The following is a 23567-nucleotide window of genomic DNA, read 5'->3' as shown; positions in this document are numbered from 1 at the left end:
CCACCCCTTCCCTCAAGGCCACACCCCCACCCTTCTGCCCCACCCCCGAGCTTACTACATCCTCACTCCTTCTCCTCCCTCCAGCCTCCTGCATGCTGCAAAACAGCTGATTGCGGCAGGCAGGAGGCGCAAGGAGTGGGGGAAGAGCTGATTGGTGGGGCCCACCGGTGGGCAGGAGGCACTAGGGGGAGGAGGATTTGCTGATTTTTTTCCACGTGGGTGCTCCAGCCCTGGAGCACGCACGGAGTCAACGCCTATGCCTAGGTTAATATGTTAGGTATTTTGAAGTTTCTGTGTTTTTTAAAAGCTCACATATCAGCAAACCTGAGAGATTAGGTTGGGAGGTTTTAAAATGGCGAAAAAATAAGAAGCCGCTGTCATGGTTGGATTGAGAGTAATAAAGAGTGAGTGAAGCAGAGCATTCTGAGTCTTTTTTTTTTTTTTCTGCAGCTGTCAAACTTACCATGTAGAGACTGCCACTGACAGCCAGGTTTTAATTGGAAGGATTGTCAGCTTGATTGAATCTGCTATTGGAATGTGTGCCTGTGGGGGGTTCACTGAAGGATGGTAATCTTTATCAAGAGTTTGATGAGCTGTCTCCAGTGAGACATCGGAACTATACAGGCAAGGAAAGTGGTGTATGTGTGTGTGGTATTACTAAAGATCAAGTGGGAAGGGAAATTGACTGACTTCTTTCTTCTTTTTCGTCTTCAGCAGGATGAAAAAAACAACATTCTTTGGGCTACATCTTGCTCTGCACTTGGTTTGGGGAAATATAGGAGATTGGTGAGTGGAAGGGATTGTAGGCATCACTGACTTTCCAAGCACAAGCAGCCAGTCAAGGCTCTCCACCTACCTTTCAAAGGAGTGCTGGGTGAACCCTGCCTAGTGTGCTACCCCGAAGCCAATCAGAGCATGACTAGTTGGCTAGCACTTTGGCTGCGGTCAGCATCACATGCCAGCTGTGGGCACCCATTGGTCCTTTGCAAAGGAAACGTACAATGCACCTAGCAGTGTGCAGGAACGGTGCCAGAGTTTCTGGTGCCCTAGGCAGAATTTTTGGGGCTGCATTTTGTGCGCTCCCCATGGGGCGCGCGGGAGCTTCTGGTTCCACTCCCATCGCACCACCCAAGAAGGACCCTCCCCTGAAATGCCGCAGGCGACAGTGGCAGTCATTGAGCTGCTCAATTGCCTGCCTCTGTTTTCCGTGGCACGTCGGCAGAAGGTCCTTCTTCGGCAGCGCGACGGGAGTGGTACCAGAAGCTCCCATGTGCCCATAGGCAACCCCCTAGGGTCGCCTAATGGAAGTGCTGGCCCTGGCAGTGTGAATGCAGCTGAGCCATCCTACCCTTCATCAGCCCGATGCCGTGGTAACAAGAAGCATGGCTGGTACTGACTGGCTTTCTACTCCCAGTGTGCTGCCTGGTTAGAGCTGATGTAAAGATGGGCCAGAGCAAACTATTTGCAGTGCAGAACAAGGAGTTTTAATGGTCCTGCAAAACGCCAGAACAGTGGTACTTATTCTTGAATGTCATCTATTGGCATTTTATTAGCTGTTTACATCTATACAGACATGCTGTTTATAAAGCCTCATTCTCCTCCACCCCTTATAAGTGCTCCTCCACAGGACAAGAAATTGCCCTTAAAAATCACAGATCAGAGTAATGGTTGTCATAATGATCAGTGTAAATTACTGTTTTTTATTTGTATTACAGTATCAGGATCCCCAGTCACAAACCAGAACCTCATTTTGCTAGATGCTGTGCAAACACAGAACATAAAGATGGTCCCTGGCCACCAAAGCTTGCTACCGAAGGAATACATAGATCATGGATCAGTAATAGAAATAGCTGAAATATGGCAGATTTTCCACAAAAAAACCCCATTTTTTCCATCAAAATTCAATATATATTTTGTGTTGACATTTTGAAATTCAAACTAGTTTGGCCAGCTCAATAGCTAGTTGAAAAGCAGGTTGAATCTTTTACAAAAAGTTCATACTTGATTTTTTTTCCCTGAAATTCAAAATGTCAACAAAAAATTTCATAGCAAAAAATAAAACTCTGAAAATTTCAACCAACTCAAATAACAATAAAGCTGGTTAATAATCGATATGGCCTGGCAACCTGTCTGACTAGAATGTAGTTAAATTCACTACGAAACTCTGATTCTGTAACAGAAATCTTTCAGCTGGGTCAGGCAGATATTGTGGCTGTGGGAAGGAATGGTGTCTGTAACTTCATTCTACCCAGTTGAGCTTCTGTCTGTAAGCCAGGACCTTAGCTAGTATAAAATCAGGATAGAGCAGGGGTGGGCAAACCTTTTGGCTTGAGGACCACATTGGGGTGCGAAACTGTATGGAAGGCCAGGAAGAGAAGGCTGTGCCTCCCCAAACAGCCTGGCCCTGCCCCCTCCCACTTCATGCCCCCTGACTGCTCCCCTCAGAATCCCCGACCCATCCAACCCCCACTCTGCTCCTTGTCCACTGACCGCCCCGTCCCAGGACCAGTTCTCTGAAGATGTCCACACAGTGTGCAGAGGCAGTCAAAAAAGAAAACAGGATGTTAGGCATCATTAAAAAGGGGATAGAGAATAAGACTGAGAATATATTATTGCCTTTATATAAATCAATGGTACGCCCACATCTCGAATGCTGCACATAGATGTGGTCTCCTCACTTCAAAAAAGATATACTGGCACTAGAAAAGGTTCAGAAAAGGGCAACTAAAATGATTAGGGTTTGGAGAGGGTCCCATATGAGGAAAGATTAAATAGACTAGGCATTTTCAGCTTAGAAAAGAGGAGACTAAGGGGAGGATATAATAGAGGTATATAAAATCATGAGTGATGTGGAGAAAGTGGATAAGGAAAAGTTATTTACTTATTCCCATAATATAAGAACTAGGGATCACCAAATGAAATTAATAGGCAGCAGCTTTAAAACAAATAAAAGGAAGTTCTTCTCCTTACCTGAGGAGGTTGTGAAGGATAGGACTATAACAGCGTTTAAAAGGGAACTGGATAAATTCATGGTGGTTAAGTCCATAAATGGCTATTAGCCAGGATGGTTCAGGAATGGTGTCCCTAGCCTCTGTTTGTCAGAGGATGGAGATGGATGGCAGGAGAGAGATCACTTGATCATTGCCTGTTAGGTTCACTCTCTCTGGGGCACCTGGAATTGGCCACTGTCGGTAGACAAATACTGGGCTAGATGGACCTTTGGTCTGACCCGGTATGGCCGTTCTTACATTCTTATGACCCCCCATCCCAAACTGCCCCCCTGGGACTTCACCCCCTATCTAACCCCTCAAATACCCCCCACGACCCCTATCCACATCCCTGACCCCTGACAGGATCCCCGGGACTCCCAATCCCCATCCAACCCCCTCTGCTCTCTGTCCCCTGACTGCATCCCCGGACCCTTGCCCCTTTTCATGCATGGATGGGACTTGCGATAGGGGCAACACTCAAACAGTAACTTAAAGTTAACTTGGTAGTGAAGACAAACCCTAAAAATTCCTCTCCCTCTGCATTGCTCAGGTTTTAGTTTCTTGTCACTTGGAATCTCAGAGGTCTCCCAAGGAGTCTTCAAGCAAAAGAAAGTAAGTCAAGACTTGATATTTATAATGTAAAGCAAGCTGAAGAAAACCAAACATTTTAAAAATAATGTGCTATGCCTTCTTTATATGTCATAAACAGAGCAAAAAGGGTACAAAATGGAGAGTTTTTGTTCTCCCCAGCTCACCTTTAAGATTATTTTATCCAGCCAGGCTGAAAAGTCACTTTAATCTTATGACTTGGTTATGGTAACCAGTTAGATCTCAGCATTGTCTGTTAAGCCATATGCACTTCATGCTGCAATTAATCGTATTGTTCTACAACACTTTGTTGCATATGCTCCATGGGCATGTATGAGAACACATTCTGGCTATGTCTACACTACAGCCTATGTCGGTAAAACTTATGTCGCTCAGGGGTATGACTATTTCACCCCCCTCAGATACATAAGTTACACTGTCATAAGTGCTCATGTGCATAGCTACTGTGTCGGCAGGAGAATATAGAGCATCTTCACCAGATGTGCTGCAGTGGCTCAGCTGTATCGGTATAGCTGCGCTGCTGTAGCACTGTATGTCTAGACTCACCCTTTGTCTCTTCCTCTTTCATTGCATTAGTACTGCCAGGACCTCCCTGCATTGGCTGCATTACTTATTAGTATAAGAGTGAATATGTGTGGACCAGTTCTTTAACGCAATAGTATGGATTTCTTAGGAGCAGCTTTCAGCTTCGGATCATGAATACTGGCTGAGTCCCCACACTCCTGCACATGTGCAAAGCCTGCTCTAGGGGCCTTCAACTTTTAAATGCTATTTAAATTAAGGATCATTTTCTGTATATAGTGCTTTGATTATGAGTTTAAAAAAAAAAGTCCTGAATATTTTTCTGACCCTTATTGCTCCAGACAGGCATACTGCTACAATCCAAGTTTAAGCACCAAATGCCAGTCTGGGCTTTACCTGTAACTGTTAACCATGAACCAGTTTAAGGGCAGAGATCACTCTTTACTTCTTAAGACTAGTTCATGAACTAACCCTTTTTCTCTTGTGATGCTTATAGCCTGGAATTTTGTGCCCTCCCTAGTTAGGTCTCCTCTCTGGGACCTGACAGAGCTGAGGAAAACAATAGCAAGTTTACATCAGGTAGATGTTTTACCCAGTAAACTGATGAGAATGATTCGGACACAGACTCTTCTAAGAGAAGGGTCTCCTGTTCTTTGCAAACAACTCTTGTCTCAGACCTGACAAACTCATCACACCAAACGCATGTCTTACAGGATATTTCTCCATAAAGAGTAACATGTAAGGTATCTACAGAAAGCTCATAACTTGCTGAGATTCATAATCATTTTGTGATGAATATATGGGTAATATTTGAGGAATAATGTATTTGTATATGAAAGTATGCTTTATGGACTTGGAATAAAAATTAATCAGTAGGGGATAATTGTCTTGCTGATGGCACATTCAGGCAGGAAGGATTTGTCATCCTGCCCTGTTTAGCTGGTGATGGAAATCAAGGTTCAATTGTTTAGCCTTGCACAATGCTAAGTGTATACTTAAAATGCTACAGAGGTGCAGCAGTAGTGCTTCAGTGTAGATACTATCTATGCTAACAGCAGGGGTTCTTCCATTGGCGTAGGTGCTCATCCTCCCCAAGAGGCAGTAGCTAGATTGACAGAAGAATTCTTCCACCGACCTAGTGCTGTCTACCCCAGAGGTTAGGTTTGTATAGCAATGTCTCCTAGGAGTGTGGATTCTCCACCTCCTGCCCCCTGAGATGTAGCTATACCACTGTAAGTTCCTAGTGGAGACCAACCCTTAAACTTTCAATGAAAAATCACCAGAGGCAACTGCTAACAGTCAACACCACTTACAAGTAAAAAAGGAACATTACAGGACAGGGGATCACCCTGAATATGACTAGGGAAAAAAGCCTCAGTATCACACAGATCTTCTGGATCCATTCACAGACCCTTGTAGAGTGGGGCTGTTTTCATGAATGTTTGGATCCTTGTTCTTGTGAAACCAGCCAGCTCTTCAACAGACAAAGCATTTTTTGTGGGGAGGGAGGAACCTACTTTGTTAGTTGGAAAAGGCAGCTATTAATAAGTATAGACCCAGGTGTGCATGTTATGATTTTGTTTTGTATTGTAACCATTTGTTTCCACCACTTTCTCTCATTTCTAGTTAAATCTTTACCCTTTCTTACAATAAATCAAAAGTAAGTTTAACTAAGTGCTCACAAGTGCAGTGTGGTTTCCAAGAGCAGTAGTTTAAAGTAAAATTGGTTAATTGGGGCATCTGGCATCTTTGGGGTAGAGGATCTGTTTTTGCTACGTTTTCTAAATCCATTACTTCCTTTGCTATACTCTTCAGGTTAGCCAAGAACCCAATCCTGTGCTGGTAAATTGCCAATCTGTCAACACTGCAGGGTTAGGCCCCAAAACAAGAGGTGTAATACAGCCTTTTCTCAATATTTTCACTCATGCCGTTTCACTCTCACAAACAGTTTAAATCCAATGAAGTTGGGTAAATATAACCAAAAATAGGAGATTTTGAAAGCAGCCAACCATTGATTGCATCTGATTGAAAGAAATACAGTGGGCATCATCTGGCCTGAACTTTGAAACTGTCTGTAGAGAATGAGATATGACTTGGAGAACATTGGCAATTCTGATAAATGCCTTGCAGCTAAAGTGTCCGTGGGCTATAGCAAATGAATGAATATTGGAATCGAATACAGTATCCAGGAAGCAGTGCAACTGTAGGTTTACAGTGATGCCTACAGGGATTGTTTATTTTAGTGCTCCTTCGAATTTGAACTTCAGAATGCCTGGCTTTCTTCAAGCATGATTGTCAGAGCTTATGCGGCTTGCAGCTCTGAGCTCAGCCTTCAGGTATCTAATTTATCTTTCTCTCTCCTGACAGTGAAATTGCGATACTATGCACATGGCAGGCTTGTCTCCAACAGCCTTTAGCCTTTAGTCATGGCCACGAACAGGAGAGTGCTGTATTACCTACTTGAGAGACGCCTTTTTCCACATGTGATGCTGCTTCAGTTGCGGATCAGTGGAGATACTTGGCGCTAGACATTCCGCTCCCCTCCTCCCCATCTGTTTGGGCCAGATCCAAAGCACATTGAAGTCAATGGGAGTCTTTCAGTCGACTTTGTGGGGATTTTCTGTGATGGCCTCACCTTTGGCATTCATTCCCCTCCCTTTGCTCTGAAATGGCTAAACTGTAGGGCACGATGCAAAGCCCACCCTATTAGCGCCAGCTTTCCGGGGGAAGGTGCAGTTGCCTCGGGGTACGTGTTTTCAGAGAGAGAGAGTGGAATATCTCTTCTGTGATTACTGGGTATTACTGTTGTCAGGGATGGCTCTATGTTTTTTGCCGCCCCAAGCATGGCAGGCAAGGCGGCTTTTGGCGGCACGCCTGCGGGAGGTCTGCTGGTCATGTGGATTTGGCAGCTTGCTTGTGGGAAGTCCGCTGGTGCTGCGTCATCGGTGTCCCTGCTGCCGAATTGCTGCTGAAGCTGTGGGACTGGTGGACCTCCCGGAGGTGCGCCACCAAAAGCCTCCAGCCTGCCGCCCTCACAGCGACTGATAGGCTGCCCCCCCGTGGCTTGCCGCTCCACGCACACACTTGCTGCGCTGGTGCCTGGAGCTGCCCCTGACTGTTGTACTAATTGATCATGCTTCTGGGCCCTAGCTCAGCAGAGTGCTTACACAGGTGCCTAACTTTAAGCATGTGAGTTGTCCCACAAATTTCATTAGGATTACTTGCATGCTTAAAGGTAGCCATGTGCTTAAGGATCTGGCTGAACTGGGACCTTATAGAATGTCAATAGCCAGGGTAGGCACCTTTTGATTATAAAACATGAAATAATTTTGGATTTGGGGTATATCCTACTAGAGCTTTTTAAAGGGGTTTTATTGGGGGAGAGATGGTGTTAGAAATCCGGATAACAGATCACTCAGAAACTGGAGATAGTAAACACTTATTCAGCAAGGGCTTGCACCATCTCTCATTGGAATCCAGGGAACAATTCTTATTGATTTCAGCAGGAGCTGGACTGGACCCTAAATTAGAAAGTGAGCAAAGTATTAATAATATCAGGTGCCAAAAGTTGTTACCAGGCAATTGCTGTCTGGTGGGAAACAAGTTTGCTGATCTCAGTCTAATTTGCAGAAAGCTATTTTGTACATCACAAGAGCCACCACCACAACTGGTATTAGCTGGCAGTATTAGCCGCGGTGTTAGGGACTGAAAAGGTGTGGAGAGTGAAATACTAGTTCACTGCCAGAGCTTGTCTGCACTAGAAAATTAGACCGTGTTAGAGTACAACCTTAAGGATTCATGTTAGTTAACTCTATAAAGGGCCCTACCAAATTCAAGGCCATGAAAAACTCATCAAGGACTGTGAAATCTGGTCTCCCCCCGTGAAATCTAGTTTTTTGTGTGCTTTAACCCTAGACTATACAGATTTCATGGGGAGACTAGAGTTTCTCAAACTGGGGGTCCTGACCCAAAAGAGAGTTGCAGTGGGATCGCAAAGTTATTTTAGTCGGGTCATGGTATTGCCACCCTCACTTCTGCCCTGCCTTCAAAGTTGGGCAGATGGAGAGCAGCAACTGTTGGCCGGCTGCCCAGCCCTGAAGGTAGTGCCCAGCCAGCAGCAGCACAGCAGTAAGGGTGGCAATACCATACCATGCCACCCTTACTGCTGTGCTGCTGCTTTCAGAGCTGGGAGGCCAGAGAGGGGCGGCCGCTTACTGAGGGCCCAGCTCTGCAAGCAGCAGCACAGAAGTAAGGGCGACAATACCACACCATGCCATCCTTACTGCTGTGCTGCCACTGGCAGTGGTTCTACCTTCAGGGCTGGGCTCCCGGCCAGCAGCCACTGCTCTCCAGCTCCGAACGCAGTGCCGCCGCCAGCAATAGCACAGAAGTAAGGGTAGCAGTATCACAATCCTCCTATAATAATCTTGCAACGCCCTCCACAGCTGCGTTTTGGGTCAGGATCCCTATAATTATAACACCCTGAAATTTCAGATTTAAATAGCTGAAATGATGAAATTTATGATTTTTAAAATCCTGTGATGTGAAATTAATCAAAATGGACCCTGAATTTCATAGGGCCCTAAATATATCTATTTTTTCTTGTGAAGACTAACTCCTAGAGGGTTATAGCTCATGCTACACCTGTTCTCTAGGTAAAAAGAAGACTTTGATCTCTTGGGCTCTCAATACAGTTCACAAGCACTAAATTCACACAAAAGCAGAAGAACAAGGAAAAAAAATACATTAAAAAGGAAAACCCCTACTGATAAATGATTTCATTTAGTCATGATCTAAAGAGAGAGAATTCTTTTAACTATCATCATGAAATCTGTAACTCAGTTTGCTCTTATCATGATCCTATCTAATGTGATTATCAGCTGGGTGGAGAAAAATGTATTTCTTTTGTGCCCCTAGTCCTATTGCTTCATTTCCCATCAGCTGAAGAAAACAAATTCACCAGAATAACGGCATGAACCTAACTGCTTAGTTTTGTGGGTCCCAGAATCACTTCCTCAGGAAATCACGCTTTGTGTGTGTGAAAGCAAGTGCAATAGTCTAGGGCTGGTCTACACTAGGGGTGGGGATCAATCTAAGATACGCAACTTCAGCTATGCTGCCCTGCAGATCCCCCATTGACTCCGCTTACTCCTCCTGCTGAGGTGGAGTACGGGCATTGATTCGGGGATCGATTTATTGCATCTAGATGAGATGCGATAAATCAATGCCCGATAGATCGATTATTACCACCTATCTGGCAGGTAGTGTAGACATGGCCTTAGTGACAGGAAAACAGAGCTGAATTGCCACAATTAAACTCTCATTTGAAAGGCATTGTTTCTTTAGATACCTGTGAAATTGCAGCATCCTAGACCCCGTGTGAACTATGTTAGCGTTGAATCCCTTCTTTGCTCCATTGTTTGGGCTTATTTGCACGTAGGATTTGACCTAGTTTTAGTATAAGTCATTCAATAGCCGCAGAGCTGGAGAATTATCTTATGTATTAGACTGACTGTCTTATACATTAATTCAAGCTGATTCCGGTTCAACCACCCACTGACCTATATTGGTGAGGTATGTCTGTCTCATAGATTTATTTTAAATTAGATCTCTCCCTTTTAGATTTATTGCGGTGTAAGTAAAATACCAAAATCTGTGTGTGTGTGTGTGTGTGTGTGTGTGTGTGTGAGAGAGAGAGAGAGAGAGAGAGTGTGCACGCATTTAATTAAGTTTCTCTTCTGGTATCAGTAAGACTCCGTCAATGTCAGATGAAGCACAGAGCTTTAATGGAGAGGGAACTCTGTCATCTAACTAATAAGGTTCTCTAAAGCACAGGTGAGAAAGGGTGCTTTACTTGTGGGTATCTCTTTTTCTTGTTCTGAAACAATAGGGAATCTTGCAGTAAACAGCTATCACGCTTTCAGTGTTACAGCGTTCTCATGGTGTAAATGAAAAGCTCCTTGAAGAAGATATTGCATTGGAATCAAAAACTGCAACTTAGAGCACAAAATAACCAAATCCTACAATCCTTATTCAGACAAATCTCCAACTGCAAGACTGTGGCAGTATATTTGGGACAGCCTCCAAATATTTCTTACTGGTTACCTACTTCTGATGTCTTAAACAAAAAGTACTTCTAATGGTTGTGGAATAAATTCACTCCTTTCCACTCCCAATCATTCGTATTAAAATTAACCAGAAGTATCAAGTGAATTTCTGATTCTTTGGGAGAGATGATTTATTTTCTTCTCTCCTGTGTTTTTAGAGTGATTAGGACATAATTAAGATAAGACAACAAAGGACGGAGAAGGATGATAAGACCATATGGGTTTACTTAGAGCTGGCTGAAAAATTCAATATCCATCCTGAGCGAAATTGCAAGGGTTTGACATTTTGTTTCATTTTGAATTGGAACAAAACCTCAGACCTTGGAATTTTACACACAAGGAAATATTCCAATTTGGCAATATACTGGTGCCACTGCTACCTGTCCCAGGTCTCCATCTGCCCATGCTGCTCCTGTGGGAAGGAAGTCCCAAGTCTGATGGTAGGAAGGGCTGTTGAGGATCCTGGGAACTCAAGCTGCCAAGGAGCTGGAAGCCTATGAATTGGGGCTCCCCAGCAGTCCACCAGACTGCTTAGAAGCTTAGTGAGTGAACTGGCAGTGAACCTGCCTCTTTTCTGTTGGAATTTCCTCAGAATCTGCATGCTCTCATGGAATGTTTTGATTTGGATACACTGGCATTTTCTGACAATATTTTGTCTGACAATTTCCATCCAGCTCTAATTGTGATGTTTTGACTCCACGGGAATAAGCATATCGATGTTTTGGTGAACAGGAACATAACAGGTGTCTAGTATTGTTGCTGTTGGAATAGTGCTGCTTACTCTCAGTGATGACTAACCAAAGTGAACTCTTGGAACCTGGGAATGTGAACATTTTGAGAGTTTCTCTAGGTTTACAGATAACAGGCTGGAGGAAAAAGGTCAGTGAGGGCAAATAGAAGAATTTGCATCATGTTGCTGTAGCTGTAAACTTCAGAGTTTGTTTTTGTCTCACTTTTTCTCCACAAGGGAAACTTCTAGGCCCAGATCTTGCGCTGTGTCTGAGCTACACTTTCAAGCTACCCTCATGCCCCTGACCCGTTACTGGCGTAAAGTAGAGCAACTTCAGAGAGCTTTACACTGGCTGGGATAGACATTCCATCCATGACTGCTTTTTCCTGGCCGTGCCTACTATTCTGGTCAGCTTCCACTTCAGTCGCCCCGTGCAGGGGGGATTTTTTTGCATATTTGCCAAAATTTCTTCAGCACCAATCAGCTGGAGCAAAAGCCAGGCTGTAGCTAGCCCTTAGAAATGTCTAATCTCACGTACAGTTTCAGTGGTCTTGGTTTTCCACTACCTTTCACTTGCAAAGTCGTATACACTTGTGGAAATTGGGCCAGATCCTCAACTTGTTTTAACTGTCATAGCTCAATTGAAGTCAATGGAACTATGACAATTAAACAGCTGAGAATCTGGCCTCTTGGGTATAAAATGACACCAAATTAGAATAGCATCATTTTGTGTCCTCTTTATACTCACTCTACACAAGTGTGAATAGCTATTCAGACAGGGAGGATCTCAGATGTGGGCTTGAATGATCAGGAGGGAGGAGCCCTGGGAGTAGCCAAGTCTAGGGACAAGGTGTGATTAACTTTATTGTCCCATTGTTAATTTATTTGCTCATAAAACCAAACCACAGGATTCTGTATCATGTGAATTGTGTTTTAGGCAGGTTTTGTAAAGTACCAGCTCACAGGCTCATACTGACTTCAAAGTCAATGGGAAAGCTCATGTGTGCACTGGAAGCAATGGAAAAGCCCCTGTGTGCTGTGTGGATTCCCTGTCAGCTGGGGACTCCTCCATGCTCAGGAAATCTTATGGTTGGGAAAATCCATCTGCTTCCAGCTTGTTTGTGCTTCCAGATAACAACTCAGAATCTGCCCCAAAGATTCTATTTGTAACCTTGCCACCTCTGTCTGAGACATGCTTCATGAGTTGAAGGGTGATGGTGTGGGAAAGGCATTGGACTCAGACGCAAGAAATCTGGGTTGCATTTGTTACTACTGCAGGTTTACTATGTGATCTTGAGCAAATTGCTTCTTTTCTTTGTCCCTCCATTCCCTGGGTATTGAAGGGGATAATACGCACTAACAAAGGTGCTGGGAGGAATACATTCATTAATGTTTGTGATGCTCTCAGTTACTTAGTTACATAAATAAGATCTGAGAAAATCAGATGTAAACACCAGGTATGGACAACAACAGCAAAGCTAGAATATAACATTATTTGAAACGTGCACAAATGTGAAAACATCGCCAAACTTTTTAATATATAATTTTCCCATCTTCGCTAAATTGAAGAGACTCCAGCAGACACTTCCTTTCATATCTGAGGGTAGATGATTCTAGCAATCAGTTCCCCTGTTGAAAAAAGGCTGTTCCCCCATATCTGCATTCTAGCCTTAGGGCACCTGAAATTAATGGAACTCTCTTCATCATAAATCATACATACTCTGTAATGCTTTCAAAGAATGCTTAATGTGTTTGGGGAGTTTACATAATGAACCTTCCTTGATAAAGGTGAACTGCTATAATATGCTCCCTTGCTAAAAGTTTGATATTAACCTTGCTGTATGGTATATATGTGCATGCATAAATTTGTCCAAAGTTTGAAGCTGTCAGTGGCATATCAATGTCCATAAATCAGCCTTTGAAATGTTGTTATATTTAATCTTCTGCATATTGAATTTCATTATACAATTTTTTTTTAAAATTGATTTTTCAAAGGTTTTAAAGTTTATACACTTGTACCCTGATATAATGCGACCCGATATAACACGGGTTTGCATATAGCACAGTAACCCCGGGGCTCTGGCAGCGGGGCTCGGGCAACGCTTTAAAGAGCCCCGGGCTCTGGCTGCTGTAGGGAGCCCCGGGCCCTTTAAATCACCGCTGGAGCCCTGCTGCTGCTACCCTGGAGCTGCGGCAGCAGGGCTTGCCAGCAATTTAAAGGGCCTGGGGGCTCCCTACAGAAGCTGGAGCCCAGGGCTCTTTACATCACCACTAGAGCCCTGCCACCGCTACCCCGGGGCTCCGGCACCAGGGCTCTGGCAGCGCTTTAAAGGGCTCGGCACTCTGGCTGCTGTGGGGAGCCCCGGGATCTTTAAATCACCACTGATATAATGGGGTTTCACCTATAACACGGTAGGGATTTTTGGCTAGCGAGGACCGCGTTATATCGGGGTAGAGGCATATAATTTAGAACCTTGACTAAGCTATGAAATGTGCATGAAAATAATTCTTCACTGTAGGCCTGAGCCAAAATCCATTCAAAAAATCAATGGAAAACTCCTTGACTTCAGTGGCCCAATATCATTGATATCATGCTTACATGACAGGATTATTATGTTAACAGGCAAATAAATACTATTGTATTCTCCATTGATTGACCAACTCTCATTGCACACACTAGACTCTCTTTATTTTTTTGCAGTGGGCCCAAAGATCCACCTGATCCTGTTGCTGGGGTCAGTTCTGGGCCAGTCTCACTAGGGTTCTTGCAGATCTTTCACTGCAGTAAGCCTAATTTTGTTCTGATCTGGCATTCCTTTTCCATGTTCTCTTATCAAGTTTCTCCAGATGTACCGCATTAGCTGCAGCATACGCCTTATGAATTCTATCTCTGTCTTTTGCAATACCATCCCACACGGCAACTGGCTGCAAAAAGAGCAGGAAATGCCAGTCCCTCCTTATTGCTTGTCTGGAAACAGGAAGTTGGCACCTTATCATTTCTAACTTCCTGTTGACCCAAGGAATGAGAGTCTGGAGACCAGCCTGGGTCTCTGACATTGCACGAGCTGAGTACATGTCAAGCCTGGAAAACCGCAGTTATTTATTGTAGCATCTTTAGAGTTCTGCCTTTCCATTGCTCTCTAATCACACATCCTTTCTCAAATCTTAAAAACTGTTACCTATTCCAGATGACAGCATGAATTCTTGGTGTGTGTGTGTATGGGGGGTGGTTCTGTCACTTTCTCAGCCATCCATTCTTTCATTTCACTTTGATCTCCCATTGCAGGATTCATCTGCTTTACATATTCCTCTCTGGTTCTCATCTGCTTCTGCACCTTTCTGACACTTCTGTTTTGTTGCTTGTGGATTTTCATACCCCATTAGTTTTTATTAATCTTACTAGTTGTGTCTCAGATCTGCACCATTCAGGGTTATTAATCATAATTCCAGTTGCTTCTGTCTCTATCTGATTTCATTGGGTATGTCTACACTACAGGATTATTCCGATTTTACATAAACTGGTTTTGTAAAACAGATTGTATAAAGTCAAGTGCACGTGGCCACACAAAGTACACTAATTCAGCAGTGTGCGTCCATGTACCGAGGCTAGCGTCGATTTCTGGAGCGTTGCACTGTGGGTAGCTATCCTGTAGCTATCCCATAGTTCCCGCAGTCTCCCCTGCCCATTGGAATTCTGGGTTGAGATCCCAATGCATGATGGTGCAAAAACAGTGTCGCGGGTGATTCTGGATAAATGTCATCACTCAATCCTTCCTCCGTGAAAGCAACGGCAGATAATCATTTCATGCCCTTTTTCCCTGGATTGCCCTGGCAGACGCCATAGCATGGCAGCCATGGAGGCTGTTTTGCCTTTTGTCACTGTCACCGTATGTGTACTGGATGCTGCTGACAGAGGTGGTACTGCAGTGCTACACAGCAGCATTCATTTGCCTTTGCAAGGTAGCAGAGATGGTTACTATCCCTATTGCACTGTCCGCCATTGTAATTTGGTGATGAGATGACGGTTTTCAATCATTTTGTACTGTCTGCTGCTGTCATGGGTGCTCCTTGCTGGCCTCACTGAGGTCGGCCGGGGGCACATGGACAAAAATGGGAATGACTCCCTGGATCATTCCCTTCTTTATGTTTTGTCTAACAATAGAGTCAGTCCTGCCTAGAATGTGGGGTAAGCCTACTAGAGAGCCAGAGAGCACAGCCGCTCTGGGTCAGAGCCCCACAGATTCCACAGAAATGATGAGCTGCATGCCATTCTAGGGGGTGCCGCTGCAATAACCCCACCCGTTGCTTCCCTCCTCCCACACCCCTCCTGGGCTACTGTGGCAGTGTCCCCCCATTTGTGTGATGAAGTAATAAAGAATGCAGGAATAAGAAACACTGACTTTTTAGTGAGATAAAGTGAGGGGGAGGCAGCCTCCAGCTGCTATGATAGTCCAGAGAGTACAGAATCTTTTCTTTAGACACGAAAGGGGGGAATGAGGGGGCTGATGGAGCTCAGGCTCCAGCTGCTATGATGAGGACGGTTACCCAGCATTTTGTACTGTCTGCCAGGAATGACAGGGAGTCATTCCCATTTTTACCCAGGTGCCCCCGGCCGACCTCACCAAGGCCAGCCAGGAGCACTCATGGGATGATGATGAGAATGGCTATCAGTCATTTTGTACTGTACCATCTGCCACCGGGGAAAGGAGGAGAGAGGATGCTGCTGTTTAGCGCTGCAGCACCCCGTCTACCAGCAGCATCCAGTAGACAGATGGTGACATTGAAAAGTGGTGAGAAATGATTTTTTTCCCTTTTCTTTGAGGGGGACATGGGGGGTGAATTGACGACATATTCCCTGAACTACTGGCGACAATGTTTTTGACCCTTCAGGCATTGGGAGCTCAGCCAAGAATGCAAATGCTTTTCAGAGACTGCAGGAACTGTGGGATAGCTCGAGTCCTCAGTCCCCCCTCCCTCCCTCCATAAGCGTCCATTTGATTCTTTCGCTTTCCGTTATGCTTGTCACACAGCACTGTGCTGTGGACTCTGTATCATAGCCTGGAGATTTTTTCAAATGCTTTGGCATTTCGTCTTCTGTAACGGAGCTCTGATAGAACAGATTTGTCTCCCCATACAGCGATCAGATCCAATATCTCCCATGCTGGAGCTCTTTTTGGATTTGGGACTGCATCGCCACCCATGCTGATCAGAGCTCCACGCTAGGCAAACAGGAAATGAAATTCAAAAGTTTGCGGGGCTTTTCCTGTCTATCTGGCCAGTGCATCCGAGTTCAGATTGTTTTCCAGAGCGGTCACAATGGTGCACTGTGGGATACCACCTGGAGGCCAATACCATCGATTTGTGGCCACATTAACCCTAAGTCGACATGGCAATACCGATTTCAGAGCTACTCCTCTCTTTAAACCTTTAAGCTGGTTTAAAGAGCCCTTTATATCAATATAAAGGGCCTCGTTGTGTGGACAGGTGCAGGGTTAAATCAGTTTAATGCTGCTAAATTCGATTTAAACGCAAAGTGTAGACTAGGCCATTGTTATGTTCCCCTTCTCCTTCAGAGTCCGATAGCTACCCCTGACAGTCTTTACTGGCTCTTCTCTGTCAGCAACTTTTTCTTGGCTGTCACTCAGTCAGAGCAACTAATGGTAAAACAACATTTCTGACTGATGCTGAAGTCAGCAATGCCCTTATATGAGACCTGGCTGGCTCCATAGGCTGTGCAAATCTCTGCTCTGGGAAGAGTCCAACCTGATAAACCTTTGGACCAGCTGTTCATTTTGGATAACTCAGCATCTTTTGCCTTATTTAGGAAGCATGTTGATTACAAACTCTAAGGAATTCATTTAGATAGACAGTAATCCAGGGCCGAAGAAGCTCTCAGTTGGAACACTAACTCTTGACACATTCATTAAACTGAAACGGTACATAAATGTTGTAAGATCTCATGTGATTTACCTTTTGTCCTCACCAACACACGGTGAGCCAAATGGGTGGTAGCTGTTTCCCTATTTAATTCTGACTACAGGTGATGATTTAGTTTTTAAAATTGAGCTGTGGCAGAATGAATGAGTGTTGTGGGACTTTGGTATATTTTGAGGTAAAATTACTCATTTTGCTGCCATTATGTCAAATGTTGCACCTCCAAAATGATGTCAGGAACTCTGCTACAGTAGAGACCAAGGGGTTAGATGACAGAGACTAATATTTAACCCATTCTTAGATGTTCCTAAGCAATCTTCACCTGGAATTAGGCTAACTGAATGTTCCAGCTGGCCTGTTCAAAATATTTTGATCACATTTTGAGGTCTTCGGGGAAAGGAAGCTGTTTTTTGTTTGGTTCAGCACCACAAACACACACTTACCCTCCGAGCCGCAAACGACAGAAGAATCTTCAGAAGAAGTCTGCAATCTTCAGAAGAAAGTTAAGAGCTGGGGAGCACCTGCTGGGGCTCAGGGATTCTGCCCTGCTCCTTCTGAAGCCCTGAGCCCAGGGACCCCTGCCCCTTGGGTCAGAAGCCCACCACCCTGCTGCAAGGCAGAGGTCCTGAGCTCCCCACACCTCCCAGTCTGGTAGGTGGAGAATGGGGGGAAATGTGGGAGGCTCCATTAGCTGCACTTTAACCATATAAGAGCCACATGTGGCTTGTGAGCCACAGTTTGGCCACCCCACTATATCCATATAATGTGTGTGGCTGTAAATAAGATGACATTTAAAGACACATGCTCAGAAGTGACCATTTCCAGGGTTACGCTCTACCTATAATAGAGAGAGCTTTATTATTTATCCGTAGAAAATCTCCTGCAAATGAAGCCACTACTGCTTTCATTAGTCTGTACACAGTATGTTGTACAACGTGTGAGCCTAGAATTACAATTCTATGAGGGTTTCCATTCTATCCCACTCCCTTTAAATTGCTCATAACTTTCCAAAACTTTCACACCTTTTGGGATGAAAATTTCTTAGCCTAGTTTCTGCCTGAAGGTGACTTCTATTTTGTTGTTAAGTTCTGAATTCTCCACTCGTTTCTATGCTTGCAGTGACTGAAATACCACACAGAGACATTAGGTCAGATATAAGATGCTGAGTCACTGAGTTGATAGTACTTGTAGATACGACTACAGTACTGGACAGGGATAGAGGATCAGAGATAAGGGGCTTGATTCATATCTCATTTACATCAGTATGAATTGGGTTTAACTCCAGTAATGTCAATGGAGATACCCTAGTATCAAGGGCGGCTCTAGGCATTTTGCTGCCCCAAGCATGGCAGGCAGGCTACCTTCGGCGGCTTGCCTGTGGAGGTCCACCGAAGTAGCGGGACAGTGGACCCTCCGCAGGCAAGCTGCTGAAGGCAGCCTGCCTGCCGCCCTCGCGGCAACCGGCAGAGCGCCCCCGCGGCTTGCCACCCCAAGCACATGCTTGGCGTGCTGATGCCTGGAACCGCCCCTGCCTAGTGTAAATGAATGCCAAATAGGGTCGAAGATATTTTGTGGATCTTCACCAGTTAATTTTCTGACTTCCAAAATTTGGGGGCCAGAATCTTAGTGTGGCAATCTTGATTTATACCAACTGAGTTTCTTGGCTTTCATAGCTTCAATGTTCTCATGTTGTTGTTGTTTTTGTTATTTGTTTGTTTTAATGGATATCTGTGTATAACCTGGACTGTACCTTTACCTTTTTTATCTCAGAGTTATGTACATTGATAGTATGAGCAGCTAGCTCCTGTACCATATTAAAACAGGCAACACTCCCCCAAGCATCAACACTCTTAAGATCTGCCCAAAGAATTCACTCAAGTTTATTTTTATGAGTTTGAAAGTTTTTACTTATTCTACCTAGTTCCCCCATGATTGGTCAGATTGTACTTGGTTCTTACACAGGTGTGCCCGTTTGGGGGAGGGAAGAGGAGGGAAAGGACACAGGTAAGTCTGTGGCCTATGTGAGGGCAAGACAGATGTATATGAGTCTATGAGCCCCATGGGTGATTATGACTCCCTCTTTTATGCATTGGCCAGTGGATGTGAGCAAGCCGCACTCTGTGAAAGTGCAGCTGCCTCTGCCGTGCCTACACTCATTCTTCCTTGAGCAGAATGCTTCCTGATGCTCCCGTTTTGCAGGGGCTGTCCCTTAGAGTCACACCTGAGAGCTATACGGCTTGAAGTGTAGCTGCTTTGTGAAGTATTTCTTGCACGTACAAGCATTTTCATTACTACCAATGTGCCCAATTTTGAAAAGCAAATCTTTTTTTTTTTTAAACCATTGGAACGCAGGTGTGTCATAAACAGATAGCTAAGGGTTAATGTCTCTTTCACCTGAAGCACCTGACCAGAGGACCAATCAGGAAACCGGATTTTTTCAACTCTGGGTGGAGGGAATTTTGTGTCTGAGTCTTTGTCTGTCTGCCTGCTTTCTCTGAGCTTTGGAGAAGTAGTTCTGCTTTTTAATCTTCTGTTTCTAAGTGTAAGGACAAAGAGATCAGATAGTAAGTTATATGGTTTCTTTTCTTTGGTATTTGCATGAATATAAGTGCTGGAGTGCTTTGATTTGTATTCTTTTTGAATAAGGCTGTTTATTCAATATTCTTTTAAGCAATTGACCCTGTATTTTGTCACCTTAATACAGAGAGACCATTTGTATGTATTTTTCCTTTCTTTTTTATATAAAGCTTTCTTTTAAGACCTGTTGGAGTTTTCTTTTCTGGGAAATTTCAGGGAAATTGAGTCTGTACTCACCAGGGAATTGGTGGGAGGAAGAAATCAGGGGGAGATCTGTGTGTGTTGAATTTGCTAGCCTGATTTTGCATTTCCTCTGGGTGAAGAGGAAAGTGCTTTTTGTTTCCAGGACTGGGAACGGAGAGGGGGAGTCACTCTGTTTGGATTCACAGAGCTTGTGTCTGTGTATCTCTCCAGGAGCACCTGGAGGGGGGAAGGGAAAAAGGATTATTTCCCTTTGTTGTGAGACTCAAGGGATTTGGGTCTTGGGGTCCCCAGGGAAGGTTTTTCAGGGGGACCAGAGTGCCCCAAAACACTCTAATTTTTTGGGTGGTGGCAGCAAGTACCAGGTCCAAGCTGGTAACTAAGCTTGGAGGTTTTCATGCTAACCCCCATATTTTGGACGCTAAGGTCCAAATCTGGGACTAAGGTTATGATAAGGTGTCACTTTCTGTGATCATCACTTTGGTTCCATAAGATAGATATTTTGGCCCAGTTCTGCTCTTGGTTGTTTTGGTGTCGTTATAATCACTGAGAGGTTGGTAAGACACATTGTGAGCCAGAGCTGCTGCTGTTGTAAATTGGCCTGGTTCCACTGACTTCAGTGGAGTGGTATCAATCTGTGACAACTGAGAATGTGGCCTACTGCACACATTTTGTCTTTTGTGTCAAGTATTGGCCACTGCCAGAGGCAGGATACAGGAATGGATGGCCCTATGGCCTAATCCAGTATTGCACTCCCATATTTCCATCCTTTATTTCCATCATCTCTGGGACAGTAACTATAATGTTACATGTTAAATAGGGTATTGTGACCAGTTGTATGAACTGGAAAGAGAAGGAGGGAGAAAATGTTATGAGAAGGAAAAATCCTCCTCACAGCTACAAGCCTTGGCTGATGATTCAGTCTTGGGGAAACTACTATAGGAAAAACACGAACATCACTGCGCAAGTGTTTAATTATTATTTATCCATTAGTACTGACTAGGAAATACTTTTATTTAAAAGTTCTCTCCACAAACATAAGCAAACTGACTCCTTTATAGAATATTCTTAAATACAGTGAAGTGGGCAGGGACAGAAAGGTATAACTAACTTGTCAAACTGACTTGTCACCTTTTTCTATGAGATTACATGTTTGGTTGATAAAGGTCATAGTGCTGATGTAATATATTTAGTCTTCTGTTAATCATTTGACTTGGTACTGCATGACATTAAAAATCCCTAGAATGATATAAAATTAACATGGCACATATTAAATGGATTAACACCTGACTAACTGACACATCTCGAAATGTAATGGTAAACAGGTAGTTATTACTGAGCGATGTGATGCTAGTGAGGTCCCATAGGGATCAGTACTTGGCCCTATGCTAGATAATGTTTTTATCAATGACCTTGGGAAACCAAAATCATCATTGAAAGTTTGCAAGTGACACAAAGATTGGGGGAGTGGTAAGTAACGAAGAGGACAGTTACTGATACAGAAAGATCTGGGTAGATTGGTAAACTGGATGCAAGCAAACAACACGCATTTTAGTACTCCCAAATGGAGGGACAGAAAATATAGACCATACTATAGACTCTGAAAATGATATGGGCATCATGGTGGATAATCAGCTAAACAGAGTTCCCAGTGTGATGCTCAAGTAGGAGTAGAAGTTATTTTACCTCTGTGTTTGGCAGTGAGGTGACTGCTACTGGAATACTGGGTCCAGTTCGGGTGTCCACAAGTCAAGAAGGATGCTGATAAATTCAAGTGGATTCAGAGAAAAGCCATGAGAATTATTAAAGGATTGTAAAACATTATTTATAGTGATAGACACACAGAACTAATCTATTAGTTTAAGAAAAAGAAGGATAAGAGTTGACTTGATCAGTTTATAAGTACCTCCATGCAGTGATGAGCTCCCAAAATCCTAAAAACCGTTCCCTACTGGGTCCTCAGCGGCACTTCGTGTGTGTGTGTGTGTCCTTCACTCACTCCGGGTTTTCGGCAGCATTTCGGGGGCAGGTCCTTCACCCGGAGCGAGTGAAGACACCCCCTCCCCCCATCGAAGTACTGCTGAAGACCCAGTAGGGAACCGCGCGGTGAGTACAATACAAGCCCCACGTGCCTGTCTCCCGCCCCACACCCATCCAACCCCAACCCACGTCCTGCCCCCCTCAGAACCCGCAAGTTTCTCCCCCTCTCCCCTGCCAAGGTAGCAGCAGCAGCCAGGGGCTCCAGGGGCTATTTAAAGGGTCAGGGCTCCCCTGCTTCTACAGCCTCGGACCTGTAAATAGCCGTGGGAGCCCTGGGAAAGCAGCAGGAATCCCGTGGCTATTTAAGGAACCAGGGCGGCAGAGGCAGCTGGAGCCCCGCCCTTTAAATAGCCCCTGGAGCCCTTCGCTATCCCAGGGCTCTGGGGGCTATTTAAAGGGCCTGCGACTCCCCTGCTTCTACTGCCCCGGTCCTTTAAATAGCTGCCTAGAGTAGTAGCGGGACTCTGGTGGCTATTTAAAGGGCTAGGGCAGTAGAAGCAGCGGGAGCCCCGGACTTTTTAAATAGCCCCCAGAGCCCCGCAGCCTTACCCCAGGGCTCCAGCAGTGGGCTCTGGTGGCAATTTAAAGGGCCTGGGGCTCCAGCCACTGCTGGGAGCCCCAGGCCCTTTAAATTGCCTCCTAGGGAAGCAGAGCCACCCCTTTAGCAACTGGCTCTACACCAGCTTCTAAATTTAACAACCTATTCTTGTGAACCTGCGCGAATCGGCTCCAGCTCACCACTGCCTACGTGGGAAATAAAAATTGGAAAATGGACTCTTCAATCTAGCAGAGAAAGGCATAGCTAGACTGAATGGCTGGATCTGGAGCTAGACAAATTCAGACTGGAAATAAGGTGTAGTTATTTAACAGTGAGGATGATTAACCATTGGAGCATCTTACTGATGGCTGTGGTGGATTCTCTATCACTGGCAATTTTAAAATCAAGAATAGATGTTTTTCTAAAAGACATGCTGTAGTTCAAATAGGAATTAATTCAGGGAAGTCGGAGGGCCTGTATTATATAGTAGGTTACATGTTCACAGTGGTCCCTTTTGGGATTAAATCTATGAAAAATATAATGTCCCCACCCCATACCTCACAAGCCCTGCAAAATCATAGGCAAACAAAACAAAAACCCCATAGGACAATAGTGAAGGAAACAAATGATCTTTAATGTACTGAACTAAGAAATAGGTGAAAACTTCAAAGAATCATCTTGAAAAATAAATAGAACCAGTACAATTATTAATGCTGGAGAACAGTATTAATAAATAGTTGTTCTTTAATATGTTAATATAGTGCATTAGTATAGTGCCATCTTTGGGTCATATACTGCTTGCGGTCTTGAGCTCAATTTCCATTGATGTTAATGGACTACATTTTCAAAGGAAAGAACCCGAGCTCTGCCCACAAAGTATTCTTGTAGCTATGCAAAGAGTTAATGTTACTGAAAAGCTGGTAGTTCCTTTTTATTTGCACACAAATATGCATTTCTCAGTTGGGATGCCTTCTTGGGGTGCCAGGAGTCAGTCACCTTGTTATTCCCCTGCCTCAACGAGAGGAAGATTTGCTCGTGCTTAACTGGGTGTCCACTCCCTGACACCAGTGGCGTAGCCAGGTGGAGAGAACAGGGGGAATGATCAAAAAGGTGCCACCCGCTGCGGCACTTTTACTCACCCGGCAGTGCTGCAGTCCTTTTACTCACCTGGCGGTGCTCCGGGTCTTCAGCGGCACTTTGGTGGCAGGCCCTTCACTCGCTCTGCGTGTCTTCAGTGGCACTGAGGGACTCGCCGCCGAAATGCCACCGAAGACCTGCGAAGCGAGTGAAGGTCCTGCTGCCTAAGTGCTGCCGAAGAC

General features: G+C 44.5%; 1 protein-coding gene across 8 annotated transcripts in view; it reads left to right on the top strand.

The window, feature by feature from the left end:
• The window catches only part of RNF152 (ring finger protein 152), a 110848-nt gene that overhangs the window by 34014 nt on the left and 53267 nt on the right, over window positions 1–23567 (top strand). For 4 of the 8 annotated variants that reach the window (XR_007772575.1, XM_050940324.1, XM_050940319.1 and 1 more), the window contains exons 3-4: window positions 715–786; window positions 3541–3602. The exons of 2 other annotated variants lie outside the window; for them this stretch is intronic. The gene's annotated coding sequence lies outside the window, so the exon portion shown is untranslated. The remainder of the gene's footprint in view (window positions 1–714; window positions 787–3540; window positions 3603–23567) is intronic. 2 more of the 8 variants (XM_050940321.1, XM_050940322.1) reach the window with 2 other exon arrangements.

The sequence above is a fragment of the Gopherus flavomarginatus genome, chromosome 2 (genome assembly GCF_025201925.1).
Source record: "Gopherus flavomarginatus isolate rGopFla2 chromosome 2, rGopFla2.mat.asm, whole genome shotgun sequence".
NCBI lineage: Eukaryota > Metazoa > Chordata > Testudines > Testudinidae > Gopherus > Gopherus flavomarginatus.
The sequence above is the reverse complement of the archived record's forward strand: the minus strand, read 5'-3'. Positions and strand labels throughout refer to the sequence as shown.